Here is a 20,930-nt window from a genome sequence, read left to right on the forward strand (position 1 = left end):
TGGGTTTAATTCTAGCCTCAGGCAACTGTCTGTGCCGAGCTGACACATTCTCTCTGTGGCTGTGTGGGTTAACTCCAGTTTCCTGTCTCAGTCCAAAGATATGCAGGTTAGGTGGATTGGCCATGCTAAATTGTCCATCGTGTTCAGGGTGTGCATGTTAGGTGGATTAACCATGGGAAGTGCAAGGTTATGGGCGTGGGTCTGGGCAGGTTGCTGCTCAGAGGGTCAGTGTGGACTCGAATGGGTGCTTCCACATTGTTGGGGTTCTATGATCTAGGTCACAGTTTCCCTATTGAGACATCACTCAGACACATTTATCCAAGGAATATCACTAAAAGAAAGAAAAACATGGCTTGATGTAGGATTGAATGTTATTATCATCATGTCACTGTCAAGAGTGGGGTGCTGGAAAAGCACAGCAGGTCAGGCAGCATCCAAGGAGCAGGAGAATTGACGATGCGGGCATAAGCCCTTGATCGGTAATCTTGATGAAGGACTTATGTCTGAAACGTCGATTCTCCTGCTCCTTGGATGCTGCCTGACCTGCTGTGCTTTTCCAGCACCCTATTCTTGACTGATCTCCAAATCTGTAGTCCTCACTTTCTACTCATCATGTAACTGCCAAAGCAAACTCTAAAATATAATTTTCTGGAAGTCCTTTCAAAAGACAGAGCAGTGCAAATTGCATACAATATATTGTTTTTAAAAGTGTAGTTAGTCATCAAGTTACCGTTTGTTAAATGAGCAAGAAAACGCGACGCTGGAATTTCCCTGTAATATCATGTGGAAACGTTGAACGGAAATGCCCTATGATCTGACTCTTCCTCTAAGTTACATTATAAAGTGAATCAAACAGTAAAATTGGTTTTTCAGAAAGCGACACTTGCCCTGCTCAATCTTTGATTTATTATTGCCACATGTACCTAGGTACAGAGAAAAGTTTCCGTTTTGCGCGCAGTACAGTCAGATCATATCATACCAAGTGCATTGGGGTAATGGAACAGCGCAAAGAATATAATGTTACGGCTGCAGAGAAGGTGCACAATGAACAAGATCAATGTTAAATTTTAAATTCAAGAGGTCCATTCAGAAGTCTAACAACAGTGGGTAAAGAGCTGTTCGTGAACCTACTGATATGTGTGTTTAAGCTTTTGTACCTTCTGCCCAATGGAAGAGATGGGAAGAGATTATAATCAGAGTGAAAAGGGTTTTGGATGATGTTCGCTGTTCAGAGACAGTGAGAAATATAGGTGGAGTTGATGGATGGAATGTTGACTTGCCTGATGGGCTGGGCTGTATTCATAACTCTCTGTAGTTTTTGACAGTCTTGGGCAGATGATAAAAGCAATTTCAAATGATTGGGGTAACCACAGGAGACTGACACTAGGCATGACAGACTGTACACTTCTAACCTCACCATCTGTTACCAGTTTTTCCTGTTTTGTCCACCTAATCCTTACAAACTTTGTGGATTTTGTCAGTTTTTCTCTCAGATGTAACTCTTTGTTGGCATGCTAAGCTGAAATGCAATAGCTTTCCTTTGCAGAGATAGAACACAGTGACAAAAGAGTTGTTTCTCCTGCTCACATCTGAGATAATGAAGTGCAGCTGCATAACTCTGTTGGTTCTTTAAGAGTGGCAACTTACCATGTGACCAAAATGTGTGAGTTTCACAGAGGTTATCAATTAAAATGCTGCTTTTAATTTGGAAATTTACTCTTTTTCCTTGATATCTTCCCTTTTATACTGAACTAAGCATCTTTTTTTATCCATATCATCAATGATTTTGTGTTTTGCTTGTAATTACATTAACATCCTTTAGTGGTACAGATCAAAATCTTGGAATTATCTCTCTAATAGTATTGTGGGTCTACCTACAGCATGTGGGCTGCAGTGGTTCACGAAGGAAGTTCACCACTGGGACCATGCTTTAGCTTTAAAGGCTATTTTGTCCTGTTTTTTTTCGAAGAGGGGTTGTAAGGAAGAGGTGACCAACAATATCGGGTAATGTAAGTAGCTTGGGATGCCTTGAGATTTTCTTTTTTAGTAGTCTGAATGGGTGACCAGCTCTCACAGATCCTGGAGTTTGGTTTTTTTCAATCGCATTTGAGTTGGAAGCTTCAGTGAATGTTTCCTGACTGCTACTCTCTCTGAATTTTCTGTTGATGCTTTTTTGCATCCTGGGCAGGAAAACGGTACATGAGAATCTGTGTTCAAATTTTCCTTTTTGCCGAGGGGTGTGTTTATGGGATTTTACTGTATTGAAACAGTTAATCATAACATTTACTATATCTGTTAATATGTTTTCCAGTGCAGTTAAGTTATCCTAAATTCTTTTCTCTTTGGTTATATTTTAACTATAGTGCTTAAGCAAATTGTGTTTTGCCTAATGTTGAGTAGTTTGACCAGTCGCATTGCATCTGGAACAGGTACTTCACGTTTGCATTTAAAATAAGTAAAAGTTAGGGTCTAGGTTACCTTAAAATAATTTGATGGGGTCCTAACCTACAGCATGACCACCTTCTCAGGGGCAACTAGGGAATGTGCAACAAATACAGGCTAGTCAATATCCCATTAATGAATAAAATAAATGACTATCAGACCTTTACTTAACTTTGTCTTCATTCAGAAGAACTCCACAGTTATGTGAAGACATTGGAGACACTGCCTTTCCTAATTCCTGATGCTACTTCAGCAAATGTTTTCTGCATAATATCGAAGGCCTTAAAGTCCATCCAAGAGGATGATGTAGTTGAAGGTGAACCAGTATTTCATGAAGGTGTCATATGACAGTTGTAGGTTGGTTGGTAGCAGCTACCTGAGAGTCTTCAGGTACACCTTGTTCACTATCCTTTCGACCTGCAACTCTACTTTCTTGGAAGTATTGTGAGAAACGAAGCTCACTGTTCAATAATTTCAGTCCGAGTCAAATTCTGAAGTGGGTCTTTATTTGTACATTATTGCAAGCCGGGTGACCATAAAGTAGGCACAACGATTAGGAGGTTACATTACAATTTATACAGTACAGTTGAGTCTCTCGGTACTCTCCTTTTATTTCATATCTGATAGTTGTATTGCTCTGTGCAGCTGCTAATCTAAATGGCTTACCACATCTATCTGTGGGCGGCATGGTGGCTCAGTGGTTAGCACTGCTGCCTCACAGCGCCAGAGACCCGGGTTCAATTCCCGCCTCAGGCGACTGACTGTGTGGAGTTTGCACGTTCTCCCCATGTCCGCGTGGGTTTCCTCCGGGTGCCCTGGTTTCCTCCCACAGTCCAAAGATGTGCAGGTCAGGTGAATTGGCCATACTAAATTGCCTGTAGTGTTAGGTAAATGTAGGGGTATGGGTGGGTTGCGCTTCGGCGGGTCGGTGTGGACTTGTTGGGCCGAAGGGCCTGTTTCCACACTGTAATGTAATATAAATATAATATAATATCATTGTTAGTGTGCCCCCCGATAGCTGGGTCTTATTACTTTTGCTGACGCAACACTGGATCTTATTTGGTTATCATGTTCATACTAACTCCCGATGTGCATGACAATTGCAACTGTCATGTCAATACATCTGTTTCTACCAGTCGACCATCTCCCTTTCTGGTGAGTTATGTCTTGGTATACACCTTCATGATTCCGCCTTGCGATTTTTGCAGAAGCAAGATGCAGCTACTTGTAGCTGTTTGCGCAAACATATCTAGCTTAACATATACCACATTCCCCCCCCTCCATGACTCAGCCTTGTGATTTTTGCAGAAACAACAACTTTCGCAAGCACTTCTCACAATATGAACCTGCACACCAAGGTCTCTTTGTTTAGCAACACTACCTAGGACTTTACCATTATGTGTATAAGTTCTGCTCTGATTGTCCACTTTGTTGTCCACTACATCTCCAATTTTGGTGGAATCTGCAAGCTTACTAACTATACCTCATATTTTCACATCCAAATCATTTATATAAATGACAAAAAGCAGTGGACCCTGCACCGATCCTTGTGCATGCCATTAGTCACAGGCCTCTAGTATGAAAAAGCAGCCCTCCTCCACCACCCTCTGTCTTCTACCTTTGCGTCAGTTGTGTATCCACGTGGCTAATTCTCCCTGTATTCCATGAGATCTTACCTTGCCAACTGGTCTCCCATGAGAACCTTGTCGAACACCTTATTAAAGTCCATATAGATCATGTCTAATCCGCTGCCCTCATTAATCCTCTTTGCTACTCTTTCAAAAAAGTCAATGAAGTTCATGAGACATGATTTCCCATGCACAAAGCGATGCTGTCTATCCCTAATCAGTCCTTGCCTTTCCAAATACATGTATTTTCTGCATAATATCCAAGGCCTTGAAGTCCATCCAAAAGGATGGTATTGCTGAAGGTGACCTAGTATTTCATTAAAGGTATGACAGTTGTAAATCGGTTGGTGACAGTTACCTGTGAGTCTTCTGGTTCAAATCCTACTCCAACTCTTGCGCACAATAACTCATCCTAACATTCCAGTGTCGTGACTGAGCGAGCTGCAATACCTTGGGTGCTGACTTTCTGAAGAGGTTTTCAACTGAGCCACAAATTGACTGATACTTTTCCAATATTGCACCAATAACTGCACTTCATAACGTATCTAATTTTCTGCAAACTGCTTTGAGACACCAAGTGGTTTTGTTAAGTATATTACAGGTCTTTCTTCTAACTCTTTCTTTGGTTTTGTACTCTATTTCAAGATTGCTCAAAAAACAATATGAATAGCTTTTTAAGTCTGTCCTGCTGTTTTCCAAAGTCTGTCTTTTCCATACCTAAGTCACTCTTAGTTCTTGCACTCCATATGAAATTATGTTTCTTTTTAGTTCAAATTGTCTCTTCATATTCTTCTTAACAAAGTCCATCACTTCACGCTTTTCCATTCAATCATCCTTGGGCGGCACGGTGGCACAGTGGTTAGCACTGCTGCCTCACAGCGCCAGAGACCCGGGTTCAATTCCCGCCTCAGGCGACTCTCTGTGTGGAGTTTGCACATTCTCCCCGTGCCTGTGTGGGTTTCCTCCGGGTGCTCCGGTTTCCTCCCACAATCCAAAAATGTGCAGGTTAGGTGAATTGACTATGCTAAATTGTCCATAGTGTTAGGTGAAGAGGTAAATGTATGAGTATGGGTCTGGGTGGTATACGCTTTGGTGGGTTGGTGTGGACTTGTTGGGCCACTAATCTAAAGTTGTATTTGCCCATGTCTGCCTAGTTCCCAGACAAGTCTGGTGAAAAACTTTCCACTTTCCTGGATAAATGCAGCTCCAGCCATGCTCAAGAAACTCAACACAATCCAGCATAAAGCATCCTATTCGATTAGCACTCGTTCACCACCTTCAATGTTCACTTCCTCCACCACCAAAGCAGCAACAGCAGTGTGCATGATCTACAAGATGCACTGCAGCAATTCACTCTGGATCCTTTGGCAAATCTTTCTAAACTTGTAAATCAAGGCACCCAGTAAGACAAGGGCAATGAAAGCATAATTTGATTAGAAATAGTCAGCATGGCTTTGTGAGAGGCATATCATGCCTCACAAGCCGTATTCAATTCTTTGAGGATGTGACAAAACACATTGATGAAGGTAGAGCAGTGGATGTGGTGTACATGGATTTTAGCAAGGCATTTGATAAGGTTCCCCATAGTAGGCTCATTCAAAAAGTAAGGAGGCATGGGATACAAAGAAATTTGTCTGTCTGGATACAGAATTCACTGATCCATCGAAGATATAGGGTGGTAGTAGGTGGAAGGTATTCAGCCTGGAGCTCAGTGACCAATGGTGTTCCACAAGGAACTGTTCTGGGACACCTGCTATTTGTGATTTTTATAAATGACTTGGATGAGGACGTGGAAGGGTGGGTTAGTAAGTTTGCTGATGATATAAATTGTGGATAGTGTGGAGGACTGTTGTAGGTTACACAAGGACATTAAGAGGATGCAGAGCTGGACTGAGAAGTGGCAGATGGAGTTCAATCTGGAAAAGTGTAAAGTGATTCAGTTTGGAAGGTTGAATTTGAATGCAGATTGTAGACAGGATTCTTGGCAGTGTGGAGGAACAGAGGGATCTTGGGGTCCACGTCCATAGATCTCTCAAAGTTGCCACTCAATCTGATAGTGTTGTCAAGAAGGCATAAGGTGTGATATCTTTCATTAGCAGGAGGATTGAGTTAAAGAGGCATGAGGTTATGCTGCAGCTTTATAAAGCCCTGGTTAGACTACACTTGGAATATTGTGTTCAGTTCTGGTTGCCTCATTATAGGAAATGTGAAAGTTTTAGACAAGGCACAGAGGAGATTTACCAAGATGCTGCCTGGACTGGAGGGCATGCCTTATGAAGAAAGGTTGAGGGAGCTAGGGCCTTTTTCATTTGAGTGAAGAAGGATGAGAGGTGATTTGATGGAGGTGTACAAGATAATGAGAGGCATAGGTAGAATGGATAACCAGGGACATTTTCCCAGGTGGAAATTGCTATCATGAGGGCGCATAATTTAAAGATGGTTGGAGGAACGTTTAGGAGAGCTGTCAGAGTCAGGTTCTTTACACAAGGAGTGGTGGGTGTGTGCAATGCCCTGCCAGTAGTGGTAGTAGTCAGATACATTAGGGGCATTTAAGCGATTCTTGGGTAGGCACATGGATGATAGTAAAATGAATGGCATGTAGATGAGTTTGTTCTTAGAATAGGATAAAAAGGTTGGCAAAACATTGCGGGCTGAAGGACCTATACTGTGTTGTACTGTTCTATGTTCTATGAAACTACTACTTTCCCTCCAAGCTACTCATCCTCCTCATTTGGAACCCTACCTCTCTTATAGAGTCATAGAGGTTTGCAGCATGGAAACAGGTCCTTCAGCCCAATTTGTCCATGCTGTTCAGTTTTTACAATTAATCTTGTCCCATTTGCCTGCACTTGGTTTGTATCCCTCCCTACCTATCCCATCCGTGACAAAATTGTATTCGCCTCCACCACTATCTCTGAGAGCCTGTTTCTTCATTGTCACTGAGTCAACACTCTGTAACGCCTTCACAGCACCACTGGAGAGTACCTTCACCGCAGTTCAAGAAGGCAGCTCACTGCAGCTGAAGGGTAATTTGAGTTGGACAATGAATGGCAGTCCAGTCAGTAAAATGCAAATGCCCTGAACAAATCCAGTCATAGAGTCATAGAGATGTACAGCATGGAAACAGACCCTTCGGTCCAACTCGTCCATGCTGACCAGATTCCCAACCCAATCTAGTGCTACCTGCCAGCACTCGGCCTGTATCCCTCCAAACCCATTAAAAAGGGGGCTGTGTTTTCTCGCCCCACTCTCTGTGCGGAAGGGGCTAACTTTTAGAATACTCACTTCAGGCATTTCTGTTGTGCCCATCCTTGTATCCAGCCTAAGGCCCAAAGAAATGATGTAGGTCAGCCTCAAATACAGTTGCATTACAATTGAAAGGCCCTGAAACAAATGAGAAATGCTGATGTAGGGTGGAGGAAACATTGATCACACAAGCAACAGTCAAGTATCTTTTGTTCTTGATCAGTCATTCACTTTTCAGCTGCAGATTAACATTACTTTCCCTCAAAGAATATGGAACAATTTTGCCAACCTTTATTAACACTAGCAAATACGACCAGAAGGAATAGGAACAGGAGTAGGCCATTCAGCCCTTCAAGGCTGCTCCACCATTCAATAGGATCATTGCTGATCAATATTTCTTCTGTCCACTTTCCTGCCCTTTCCCCGTAACCCTTGATTCCCTGACTGATCAAGAATCTGTCTATCTCAGCCTTAAATATACAAAGGGACTCTATCCCCTCAGCTCTCTTTAGCAAAGAATGTCAAAAGCTTGCAACTCTCTGAGAGAAGAAATTCTCACCCATCTGTTACTTAAATTTTCATTCCTGAGATTCTTTGGTCTGAGACTCTTCCATGAGGAGAAACATTCTCTCAGCATTTACCCCACCAAACCCCTTAAGAATCCTTTATACTTCAATGAGATCACCTCTCATTCTTCTGAACTCCAGTGAATATAGTCCCAACCTGTTTAGTCTTTGGTCAAAACACAATCCCTCTATACCAGAGATCATCCTAGTGAAACTTCTCTGAGTTGCCTCCAATTAAATGATCTTTTTCTCATTCCTTAATTAGATCATAGAATCCCTACAGTGTGGAAACAGGCCCTTCTGCCCAACAAGTCCACACGGAGCTTCTGAAGAGTAAACCACCTAGACCCATTGCCCTACCCTGTTACTCTACATTTCCCCCTGACTAATGCACCTAACCTACACATCCCTGAACACTATTGGCAATTTAGCATGGCCAATTCACCTGCATATCTTTGCATTGTGGGAGGAAACCAGAGCACCCGGAGGAAACCTACACAGACATGGGAAGAATGTTCAAACTTCACACAGGGGATCAAAACTGCTTATAGTGCTTCAGATCATGCAATGTAGATTAATCTAGCAGAAGGCAACTTTCTTTTGATGCTAAAATCATAATTTTGTATCAGTCTGACACAAATCACTTCCTCACAACCTCTTACCTATGAAATTCAATATTTGTATTTGTACTCAGCCTTGATCTGTCAACTTAGGTATACATATTTTATGTTCTGTATTTGACAAAGGAGATCAAGGGAAAATGACAGGGGCTGTGTTTGCAAAGATGAGTGGGAGTTTAACAGATACCCACAAAGAGAAGACTTTGCATTGCATGGTGATGAGCAGAGACGAGACCTTGTGGCTGCTTTATGGATCATAGTCGTTTGGTGTTACAGCAGCAGACAGTAATTACTTAGAATCTACCAACATGCCTTCACATAAAATGAACAGTTTCCACTAATTCACCAGGAAGTGGTAAAGGTAAAGTCACCATCATTACACAGTATCATTAGAGAGACAGATAGCCGGTGGTCAGTTTAATCTGAGCATCATTACACTTCAGGCAAGGGCTGAGGTTGAGAAGGCAAGACGTTCATTGTAACCTGAGCGATGCAGGAATGGAATCTGTGGTATTGGCGTCACTGTGAAATATAAACTCAGCTGGCCAGGCAACTGTGACCCCCTGTCAGGAAGTGGTCACCACACAAAAACCCATTCAGTCACATACCAATATAGATGAAGCGCCTGTGAATTTCTGTATGTCCAACCTTTGACATTTGAGTGGAAGGAAACAGTAAAAATCAAAATGCATGAGAACATATACAGTGATAATAGCCTGTTCAATATTGAGGCCTATAGTAACTTTCAAAAGTAAAATCACTGTTAACCGTCCTGCAGGATTTTTTTCGTGCACGTCGATGATAAGAGTTGAATGGAAGAGAATGGGTCAAGTTGAATAGCTGTCCAAATGGCCTTTGTAATGTTGCAGCTTATTAATGTTCTGAATTGATATTATTGATACAGTTAAGAGGATCTTGATGAATTAATATCAAACTCAGCAAATGGAGAGTAAGATGACCTTTCTCCGTTAAGAAGGGGGGCTTCTTAAAATGGAGTCACTACATCTGATCGAGAGTGAGATTGCTTTGGTACTGCCATGGCCAAAGAGAATCAATCTGATGGACTGTGTATTGCATGCAGGATGTTGTAAACAATGGGTTCAATGATTTTAAAACTCAATGATTGTGGTTAAAATATATTTGTATGACTGATTGTTACAGTAAAACTAAATTTAAAATGATTTAATTATGTTACATTTTTCATGTTTCAAAATGGTGACCATTCTCACCCATGTTGGGAGTTCTCATTTTACAATTTACAAAGTCAAGTCTTTGGGGTGAATTTGTACTTGCAGAATTACATTTTATTTTGCTCAAAAACTGCATGAATCCATGTAAGATTCTGTAAGTCTATTTTTTAGATTAGAATCAGTCTGAACATTGTGGCACGGACAGTCTCACACAGGGCACTTTACTCCTAAATGCATTATCTGGGCTAACAAGGTACCTATTGTTAAAGTTCACTTGAGAATGTAACTTTAAAAAAAGTTCTGCAATTTACATATGAAAGAACTGAAACCAACATGTTCATTCTAAAAGATGAGAGACTTAACAAACAATCCAGGTCTTTTTCAATATTTAATTTCAGTTACATCACACTGTAAACTTTTCCTATAAATTTTGTGTCTTATGATCTTATACTCCACAACCACCTGATGAAGGAGCAGCACTCTGAAAGTTAGTGCTTCCAAATAAACCTGTTGGACTAAAGCCTGGTGTTATGTGATTTTTAACTTTGTACACCCCAGTCCAACACCAGCATCTTCAAATCAAGTCTTTGGGAGTAGTTTTGGAGGTTTTAGAGTTAGACATATTTGGCATGATTTTTGGCACGTACTTTCTTTCCTAATGTGACCAAATTTCCAATACATACAGGACTAGCTACACCTCTAAAACCAAGTGGGGGAAGGATGCAATGATATTGAGACATGAACTATCCAAAGTATGGAAATGAAACTTGTCAGTTAATTTGATTGCTGATGATGTTAACTGCTCTGGATCCATATTACACAATAATACACAAGCTCAGTGGCTACCTATCTCTACTAGTTCAGTATTTTGTCTACTTTATCTGTTTCACTTCTGCACAGGTTCATTTTCACCCCACTCTCATCCTCTGTATATTCTGAAACAGCTCATGATAATGCAAAAAAAACACAAGGAAAGAAATGAAGCAAAAACAGAAATAGGAGAAGAATCTCAGCAGGTCTGGTAGTGTCTGTAGAGAGAAAGCAGAGTTATCATTTTGTGTCCGGTGACCCTTCTTCAGAACACACACTGAAACACTGTCCCTCTTCAAAAAGTCCTTTTCTGGCTGTAAAACACTGTGGGACATACGGAGGTCATGAAATATGATGTAAACGATAAAACCATGGAGCTTTACAGCAGGGAATGAGACCTTTTGGCCCATCATGTCTGTGCCAATCATCAACCATCCATCTGTTCTAATTCCATTTCCGAGCACCTAGCCTGTAGTCTTGGATTCTATGGCATTTCAAGTAATCATCTAAACAGTCTTAACTAACTTGATGCTTCCTACCTCTACCACTCTTTCACGCAGTGGATTCCAGAACACAAGTCTCTAGGAAGAAGCAAAATTTCTTAGATTTCCTCTAAACCTCCTGCTCCTTACTTTAAAATTGTGGCCCTTGGTTTTTGATCCCTGTATTAAAAGGAAAGGTTTTTCCTATCTACCCTGTTTATGCCCCTCAGAACCTAGTACCCATCAATTGGATACCCCCATCAGTCTTCTCTGTTCTAAAGAAAACCACGTTGGCTAATCTAGTCTATCTTTATAGCAGGATCACTTCAATCAGCAACATCTTGGTGAATTTACTCTGCATTCTTTTTAATGCAATCATATCCTTTCTATAATGCAGTGACCAAACTGTAAGTTATTTGTTACTTTCCTTCATGTCTCCAGTAAGTGGTAATGAGGTTTAATACTTCAGGAACTGGCACAGTCTGTTGCTTCATTTAAGTATGCCATACAGTTAACTTAAAGCATCTAAACATCCAGAGTCCAATCCTCAGTCTCCCCACGGGATAGCAAGAGGACGGGCACTTGATACAGATAAAAAACAGCAGACCAAATTCAATTAATGGTCATCAATATGTAGTAAACAGCCAGAATTTTAATTTCCATTATTCATTTGTGCAATGTGTGTGTCACTGGCTGGGCCAACATTTATTGCTCATCCCTTGTTGCCCTTGAGAAGATGATGGTGAGCTGACCTCTTGAACTGCAGCACTCCACTTGTTGTGGGTTGACCCACAATACCGTTAGGGAGGAAACTCCAGGTTTTTGGCCCATCGACAGCGAAGGAATGGTGATAAATTCCCTTGTCAAGATGGTGTGTTGCTTGGAGGGGAACCTGAAGATGGTGGTGTTCCCATATATCTGCTAACCTTGTCCTTCCAGGTGGAAATTGTCGTGGGTTTGTAAGGTGCTGTCTGAGGATGTTTGGTGAAATTCTGCAGTGCATTTTGTAGCCACATGTAATGGACATAACCACTTCAGAAGGTGATGTCTTGCCTTCACTATCTCTGCAAAGATCTGTACAAACGCTCAGTTTCTTTACACTATTTCATGGTTTGCAACCTTACAACAGTTCCTTCTTTGACTGATTATAACTGGAATAGGTGTCTGTATGCAAAACAAAAACATTAAGTGGTTTTGTAAGGAAACCATATTACCCCAACTGCAGGTAGTGACTCAGGTTGCAGTTTACACTGTGCAGGAACTGGTGTTGGCTGAATTTGACATACCTATTCAAATCCTGTTGTACCTCAAAGGCTGGGAGGAAACATTTTAGTGCAAATGCACTGCACTGTTTTTTGTGAAACAAAAATTTGTTTTGGCTAAATAATTGTTGAAAACATGGACAGATGTTCTCTTTTAATGTGTCACACATTTCAGCTCACTCCATGGTCCAACGTGCGAGATTAGCAAATAGAAACAGCTGCTATATAGTGCAGTATTAGTTAATTAGGAGCGTATTGATATTGGCTACTGCAGTTCCCAGCACCTGCCGGATTCAAATATTTACACAAAAGTTACACCCACATGCATGAAAGCCTGAAAGTGGAGGAAGTCAAAAAGCAGCTTTTTTAGATGGCAGCATTGTCATTGAGTCATAGAGATGTACAGCACGGAAACAGACCTTTGTCCATTTGAATTGACATAATCAACAAACCATAAAGTTGGTCAGTCATCTCATCTACTGTTCGTTAAATCACGTGCTTAAATTTAGCCACTGTCCTTGCTTATTTGCCTACAGTGTAACAGTGTATTAAATAATTAAGACAGTATGTGTATTTTGAGGCCAATGTAAGGCTCCATGGCTGACGAACTTCAGTTTTGAGCATTTGTAGTTTACCCATTTTATCTACATTCCAGTCTGTGATAGACTTCGTCTTCAGAGGCTGCTGCATATGTTGTGCATTGCAGCCGTTCATATTTAATTCATTGGAAGGACAAAGCTGTTTTTGTTTCATTCGCCAATGGGATATGAGAGTTTCCATTAAGGCTGGGATCTTTTGTGTATCCCTAGTGGCCCAGTGCGTAGTTAAGAATAAACCACCTTGCTGTGGGGCTGGAGTCACATGTAGGCTAGACCAGGTAAAGAGTACAGATTTCCCTCCCACAGGGCAGTGATGAACCACATGGGTGTTTTTCAATAATCAATGGTATTGCCAAAGCCACAATTGGCCTAGCGTTTCTTTTATTGGAGACTTTTAAAAATACATTGAATTCAATTTTGCCATTTACTATGGTTGGATTTGAATCCATGTCACCAAAACATTAGAGTCAGGTTCTGGATTAACAGCTGTCAGAGAGTCATAAAGCAAGAGCTGGTAAGGCCTTCACAAAAAGCATATAAAACACTTGGTACTATAGGAATATAATTAAAAATAGTTATATCAAATTTGTATAGAACCTTTTGCTAGTCCACATTTGGCAGACAGTGATGAGTTATATTAAACACTTCGTATTATAACAGAGAGATAAGGGCAGAACAAGGTGACTTGAATGCCAGAACTGAACAGTAGTGCTGATCTCATATATTTACCTGCTGTGAATACTTGTGTGAACTGAAGGTTAAAGGAGTTGGATTATTAAACTTCAGTGTTTCATGTCCCACTTGCAATCACTTAGGGAGGTTCGATACTGAACACTATCCCACCAATAGAAAAGACTTGCCCTCTAGATTGTGAGCGGTGGAACATATATACAGTGCACAATAAAGAGTCATAGAGTCTGGGGAAAGAAACTCTGAACCTCACTGTTATGATATAGACCAAGTATAACGTATTTGCATTTCTGCTCCACTCATCTGATCCTGCAAAATGCTCCCCCTCCACACAAAGTAATCAATCTACCTGAACTTTCACAAGTTTGCATTTCTCCCTAGCTTCAACATTTTTGTGGTTTCTGTGATTTGTGGAAACATGAGATACAGACAATGGCTAACTGTAACCAACTTGATTACAGTTGCTGTCAGTCAGATTCACCATTTTCTTTGCAGGTGTCACTCCTTGATTTATTGTGGGTGCGAACGATTTTAGGTTAGGCCTGATTCAGGCAATCCAATAGCACCTGGTCACATCCATCTTCAGTATGCTCATCCCCAAATCTAATTGTCTCTACTTCTCTTGCTCAAAACCATTAGATCATGCTGGGTAAGGGCCCTCAATGTAAACTAGTCAGGTCGCCAACTGCTCATCCTTTGTGTGTAAGCGCAGACAGTAAGTGATCATAGATTATTTGGCTTTGGAGGCTGTCACAGCCAAAAACACTGACATCCTCACATGACTCCTATATCTGGATCTTCCAGATGAGATCAATAGACAGGTTTTGTGATTCCAATTAGCAACTGTTGTGATGTTATCCTCTCATTCCTCACTAGCTCTGAGGCTTGTGATATTGAATGCAGCTACTGTCATCGTGAATGGAACCCAGGGCCATTAGTGAGTCATTCAATATGACACTCATCTATTCAATTACTAAGTCATTACAGTGACTATGTATCAATAGTATCGCTGATCAATGCGTGCACCCATTGACGTCTTGTTCAGGAAGTTACTGTCCCGCACAGACCTTGGAGGAATAGGGCACAGTGTGTAGCCTTTTCAACATCATAAAATCACATAGGTGGAGTCACAAAAGTTTTTCATTGAAGAATGAGGCCATTTGGCTCCTTGTAGTTGCACCAGCTTGTTAAAGTATCATTAATTAATGCAAATTTCCTGCTCTTTCCCATATCCTTGATGTTGTTTTTAACAAAATTATCACCCAATGCATTCTTGAATGGCCTAATTGAACCTGCAGTCACTGCCTGTCCATGCCCTAAGTGCTCATTGAGTGAAAATGTTTTTCCTTTCTTGCTTCTTCTGCAGATCACTTTAAATCTGTGTCCCATTTCCTCATTCCTTTTATGAGTAGGAAATTTTCTCCCTATCTACGCTATCCAGTTTCCTCGTGATTTTGAAAACCTCTATCAGAGCTCCTTTTAGCTGCCTTCTCCCATGAAGAAAGGTTCCACGTTCTTCAATCTATTCTCATACATGGAGTTCCTTATTTCTATAACCATTGCTGTAAACTTCCTTTGCATTCTCTCCATTGTGTTCAAATCCTTCCTATAATGTGGTACCCAGAACTGCCCAGTTGAGGCCTAACAATGTTTTGTACAAGTTCAACAGCACCTCTTTGCTTTTGTACTCTATTCTCTGATGAATAAAGCCAAGAACACTGTATGCTTCACATATTTGGAAAACTCAGCAGGTCTTATAGCAATTGAGGACAGAAAGCATAGATAATGTTTTGGGTCCAGTGACCCTTCTTCAGAATGGTTCCAAGGCATTAATTCTGATTCCTCTCCTCAAATGTAGCAGGGCTGCTGAGTTTTTCCAACAATTGCAGTTTTTGTTTTTGACTTCCAGCATTCACAGTTTTTGGGTTGTTCAGCTTCAGGTAATTCTCTCTCTGCCTGTGCTGCCATTTTAGGTGATTTTTCCACATGTATACCCAAGTCCTTTTTTCTTGCACCTCCTTTAGAATTGTGCTGTCTATTTATATTGTCTTTCAAAGTAATCTAAAACTTTTCTACCCTGATCCTCATCTGAGATCTGTTTGCCTCACTCCACCAACTTGTCGAGCCTTCTGGAGTTCAACACTCCTTCTCACAGGTCTGCAAGTTTTGTGTTATCTGCAAACTTTGAAATTGCCTTCTGCACATCAGGATCTTAGTAATTAACAAATAGGAGGAAAAGCAAATGTCCCAATACCGACCCCATGGAACTCCACTAGAGACCTCCATCCAACCCAAAAATATATCTAGTCAACATTAGCATGTTCACCGCATCAACAGCATTAGGTTCATTAACCCTTTCTGTTACTACTCCAGCAAGCTAGGTTAAATATGTTTTCCCTTTAGGAATCTATTTCCTGTACCCCTTTTCTATGTCACTACTCAATCTGTTCTGAATAATTGTTTCTTGAAGCACCTGAAACAAATAAACTGACTGGTTTGTAATAGCTGGGCTTATCCTTATAACCTTTCTAAAACAAGGTGGCAGCATCTGCTAGCACCTCCCATAGGCCTAGGGAAGATTGAAAGATTGTTTTACTGCCATCTACAACCTTACTAATCATGTTTCCTATATTTTTATCCAAATAGTGTCTATAAATGACAAATAAAATTAGACTCAGTACTGATTGCTGTGGAACACTGCTGGTCACAGACCTCCAGTCCAAAAAACAACCCTCCATCACTACCCTCTGTTTCTGTCCATCAAACCAATTTTGTATTCAGTTGGCAAGTTCACCCTAAATCCCATGTGATCTAACTTTATTAATTAGTTTTCCATTGGAACTTTGTAAAAGGCTTTACTAATATCCATATAAACAATATCTACCCATCTGCCCTCATCAATCTTTTTGGTTACTTCCACAAAATACTCAATCAGGTTTGAGACAATATTTCCCTTGCACAAAACCATGTTGACTATCCCTAATCAGTCCTTACTTCTCCAAATGCATGTAAATCCTACTTACCTACCACCGATGTCAAGCTCACAGGCTTTTAGTTCCCAGGCTTCTCCTTAAAGCCTTTCATATGTAAAGGCACAACATTAGCCGCACTCCCGTCCTCCAGCATGCCAAATGCCTCCCCTGTGAATCTTCAATATTCCTCTTGTTTCTCCATTTTATTTTCTACCTCTCATTTGTCAAAAGCAGACTTTCTTTTCTTGAATTTCCATATCCTTTATCTCGAGGGATAATAAAATATTGATGTTAGGGTGGAGGACTGTGAAATATTAGAAGAAATACAGAGAGAGAGGTGATGCTGGAGAGTTTGGCAGACTGAGAAATGGATAAGTGTGTAGGCCTGCATGGAAATATATCTCAGCGAGATGAGGAAAACAAAAGTGGATATATAAGGGGCCCTAGCACCAACTTTCAAATCCTCGCTGGAGATAGATGATATGCCAGACAATTGGAGTACTGCTAATATTATCAAAATATTTAAAAAGTAAGGGATAGATCAGGATCTGGCCAGTCTAACTTTGGTTGTAGGGAAATTATTAGAAAGATTTCTGAGGGACACAATATATCTGCACTTTTGGCGCCATGGCTCACTCAGAGACAGTCAGCTGGAATTTGTCAAGGGAAGGTAGGGTTTGACAAGATGAATTAAACATTTTGAGAACTAGAAATGTTGGTAAGGGTAATGCATTTCATGTTGCCTATGTAGAATTTAGAAACACTTTGATAAGATGGCTTAGTAGAGATAGTAAGAGCACATGAGGTTGGATCCAAAATTACCTGAAGGTAGGAAGCTTAGGGTGACAGCTCAGAGATATATCTGTGACTGGAAGTCAGTTTCCAGTGGGATTTTGTAGTGTCACAAATTGAACTAGCACCCCATGATTCTTCCAAAAGGAATTTGCTTTTTATGCAAATTTTTATGCAAATTATGATTATATCCTGTGGTTATACCAGTTCTCCAGCCATCTAATGTACAGGGACTTGATTGTGTGAACTCTGTATCATCCAGATAGTGTCAAAAGTTGTACTAGAAATACATTAGCTGTTTTGTTGATAAATCTATGGTTCCATGATGAATTTTAGTTTCACATTTGAGATGAGAATTCTTATTTTAACTGGCTTCACGCCCCAGTCACTTGATAAAATGTGTGTTTTCCACAGCTAACTAGCTTCCTTTGCAATCTTTGCTGGTTGACAGGAAACAGACTCAGCAGGTAGGAAGTATGCACAGAATATTTCAGTTAACTCCCTGACTCCTGGAATTAGCTGCACTCTCCTCAAAACATAACGAGAGAGACAGCAGTTTTTCAAATTAGCCACCTAAATACAATACTGGGGTGTTGGTTTAGCAGCCATTTGGGAATAAATTTGACTTTGTGCAAAGGGAAATCTAGCAAAGAAGAGCTACAGCACATTTTACATCTTTTCCAATACTTATTTCCATTAAATTTCCACAAAATCCTTGGTACACTTGAGTGCAAAGTTGAAAGTGTGTCCTAGCTATGGGAAGGGCATAAAACTATTAAAAACTAACCCAAAAATCCACTGATAAACATGTAAGGGCATACGTGCAAGTCTCACAAACAGTCATCCAGGTTAATTAAGGGATTGGGAAAAAGAACTGTAAAAATGAATGAGGAAATTTGCCCTCTATGGGTTCGGAGGTGAAGTAATTGGATGACATTTTAAAAGCGCTGTCACAGACATAATGATTTCCTTCTGTGCTGTTAGAGTTTGTGTAAAATTAGGTGTTAATACTGAATACAATGGGCTTTGCTATTTGCTACTCAGAGGCAGAGTAAGAGAGAGGGAGTGGAGGGATTGGATTGAAGATGGGAAACTGAAAGAATTTAGCACAGGATCTGCTGAAGAAGGGTCAGTGGATCTGAAACATGATCACTGCTTTCTCATCACAGATGCTGTCAGATGCATCTCCAGCAGTTTCTGTTTTTGTTCCTGATTTCAACCATTTACAGTTCTTTGGTTTTATTTTTGGCTGATGAATATGTTTTGTCATAAGTGAGATCAGGAGAGCTTGAGCAGCTAATGGGCATACAGACCGTTGGCCCCACTTGGCAGGAAGGTAGCAAAGGAGAGTTGCACCTGAGAGTGATGGGATGCGTGAGAGAGGTGGATTTGGGGATAAAACACTGAGAGGGATGGTGCAGAGACCAGACTGAGATTGAGTTTGAGAGTGGAGGTGAGCAGGGAATTCTATTAACTGGAGCAGAGGAAGGTTTGAGTCTGGAGGCCTCTGTCAAGAAATTACCTACTCTTGGATTGAGAGTAGGTCATTGGAATGGTCAGGGAATGCTGTCTAATTTTGAGGGTTTGGTGAGGCAAATGGCCCGGAAATGGAATGTATCTGCTTCCTGCATCCAGCTGCCTTCACCTGCCTTTTGTCATCTGGATTGTCCATATCCAGAATGGAAGGCTAATGGAAGGCTGTCACCTCTCCCCAAGGGTGATTGCACAGTAGAATAATCTGCCAAGAAAATCATCACAGGTCCATCACTTCAAAACTTCAGGACTGCCATCTACAGATTATTTCTATCCAAACATTTCCATAATTAGGATTACTATCTCATCGGTAAATGGCTGACAATGCCGGTAAAAAGTTGACAAGAGTATAGATATGAGTCTATAATGCTCTCAGAGCGAAAGGAACTTCTTTATCATATTTAAATATTGCACATATGTCTTACGAGTGTGTTTATTTACTGCTCCCCTTTACTCACTGCCTGACCATAACCTCAATTTCCCTTCAGTGGAATGGGTTGGAAGTGAACTTGGATTATAATGCAATTTTTTCCACCACTTTCAGCTCCCACCCAACCAACTTTTGGTTTCCATGAGATTGTTCTTCCTCCAACCCCAATCTTCCAAATTCACCTCCCAACTATAATCTCCAGGAATGTTGAAGTGTCAGCTGTGATGGCACTCACATCTCTAAGCCTTCAGATGGATCGATAGTTAAACTGGTGAGGTTGGTTAGTTGGCTGGACAGCTGGTTTGTGATGCAGAGTGACATCAATGTGGATAATAGGTGTAAGGATGTCTATTTGTAACTGTACAACGTGCTGGCGAGACTACATCTGGAGTACTATGAGTGTTTTTTTTAAGGAAAAGTTTTATTTCATTGGAGCAGTTTAAGGAAGGTTCACAAGCTTGATCTTTGGAGTGATTGTCTTATGAGCAAAGACTGAACAGGTTGGGACTCTACTCACTGGAGTTTAGAAGAATGAGAGGTGGTCTCATTGAAACAGGTAAGATTCTTAAGGACTTGACAGGATAAATGCAGAGATTCTGAGTCCAGAGGGCACAGCCTGAGAGTAAATGAGTGCCAATTTAAGACTGAGATGAGGAGAAATTTATTTTCTGAGGCTTGAGAGCCTTAGGAACTCCTTACCACAGAGAGTTGTAAGGGTAGAGTCCTTGTGTCTATTTAAGACTGAGATAGATAGATTCTTTATCAGTAGGGGAATCAAGGGTGATGGGGAAAGTGCGGGAAACTGGACTTGAGGAATGTTAGATCAGCCATGATCCTCTTGAATGGTGGAGTGGACCCAAAGGGTTGAATGACCCACTCCATCTCCTATTTCTTGGTGGTCCTTTGGGTTAACAGCGTGAGTTCAATTTCCACGTGAGCTGAGGTCAAAGTGAAGGTCCCACCTTCTGAACCTTGTCCCTCATCTGAGGCATGGTGACCGTCAGATTACACTCACCACCAGTCATCTCTGTCAAATGAGAGAGCAGCCTAAGGCCTTCTGCGATTATGATAACTTCATTTTACTCATTAAACTAAGGCCCTATCTCCTCCCTTGGAAAGATGTGAAAGATGTTCCTGGCTATTTTGGGTGGGGAGTGGTGGAATTCTCCCTTCTGTCTTGACCAATAATTTCTTTCAACCTACACCATTAAATGCATTGTTTTGGCACCATCACATTGTTTATGTATGAAAACAGGATTCTGCATTTCCTACATTATAAGATGACTGCGCAGTGTTTAATTGCAAATTATTCTTATTCTGTGCTAATGGGTTTGCTATGGGTCAATGATTGGGGTACAATGATCATGAGTGAAACTGTCACACTGAAGATTTATCTAATTTCACAGCAAGGCTTCTGATTGATGCTATATTAGTGTTTGCGCATCTCTCTGAGATATCTTTCCAGTTTAGTTAGTGAATAAATTTAACCAGAGAAGTGATAAGGTTCTGAATGAGTTTCTTCCTCTTGTTATAATAATCACGGAGAGGAGCAACATCTGTGGTATCTTGTCAATAGCATCTGCTTTGTCGTGAAGGGAACTATACAAAATGCATTTCACTTAAGATATGAGGATACTTTCAGCCTCAGTTTGGAACTGCAGTAATGGA

General features: G+C 40.8%; 1 protein-coding gene across 5 annotated transcripts in view; it reads left to right on the forward strand.

Moving 5' to 3' along the window:
- Positions 1-20,930, forward strand: part of LOC122541362 (signaling lymphocytic activation molecule-like) — a 58,278-nt gene that overhangs the window by 12,472 nt on the left and 24,876 nt on the right. The gene's annotated exons all lie outside the window — the stretch shown is intronic.

The sequence above is a fragment of the Chiloscyllium plagiosum genome, unplaced genomic scaffold (genome assembly GCF_037043375.1).
Source record: "Chiloscyllium plagiosum isolate Xiang-an unplaced genomic scaffold, Cpla_swu_hap1 HiC_scaffold_35, whole genome shotgun sequence".
Taxonomy (NCBI): domain Eukaryota; kingdom Metazoa; phylum Chordata; class Chondrichthyes; order Orectolobiformes; family Hemiscylliidae; genus Chiloscyllium; species Chiloscyllium plagiosum.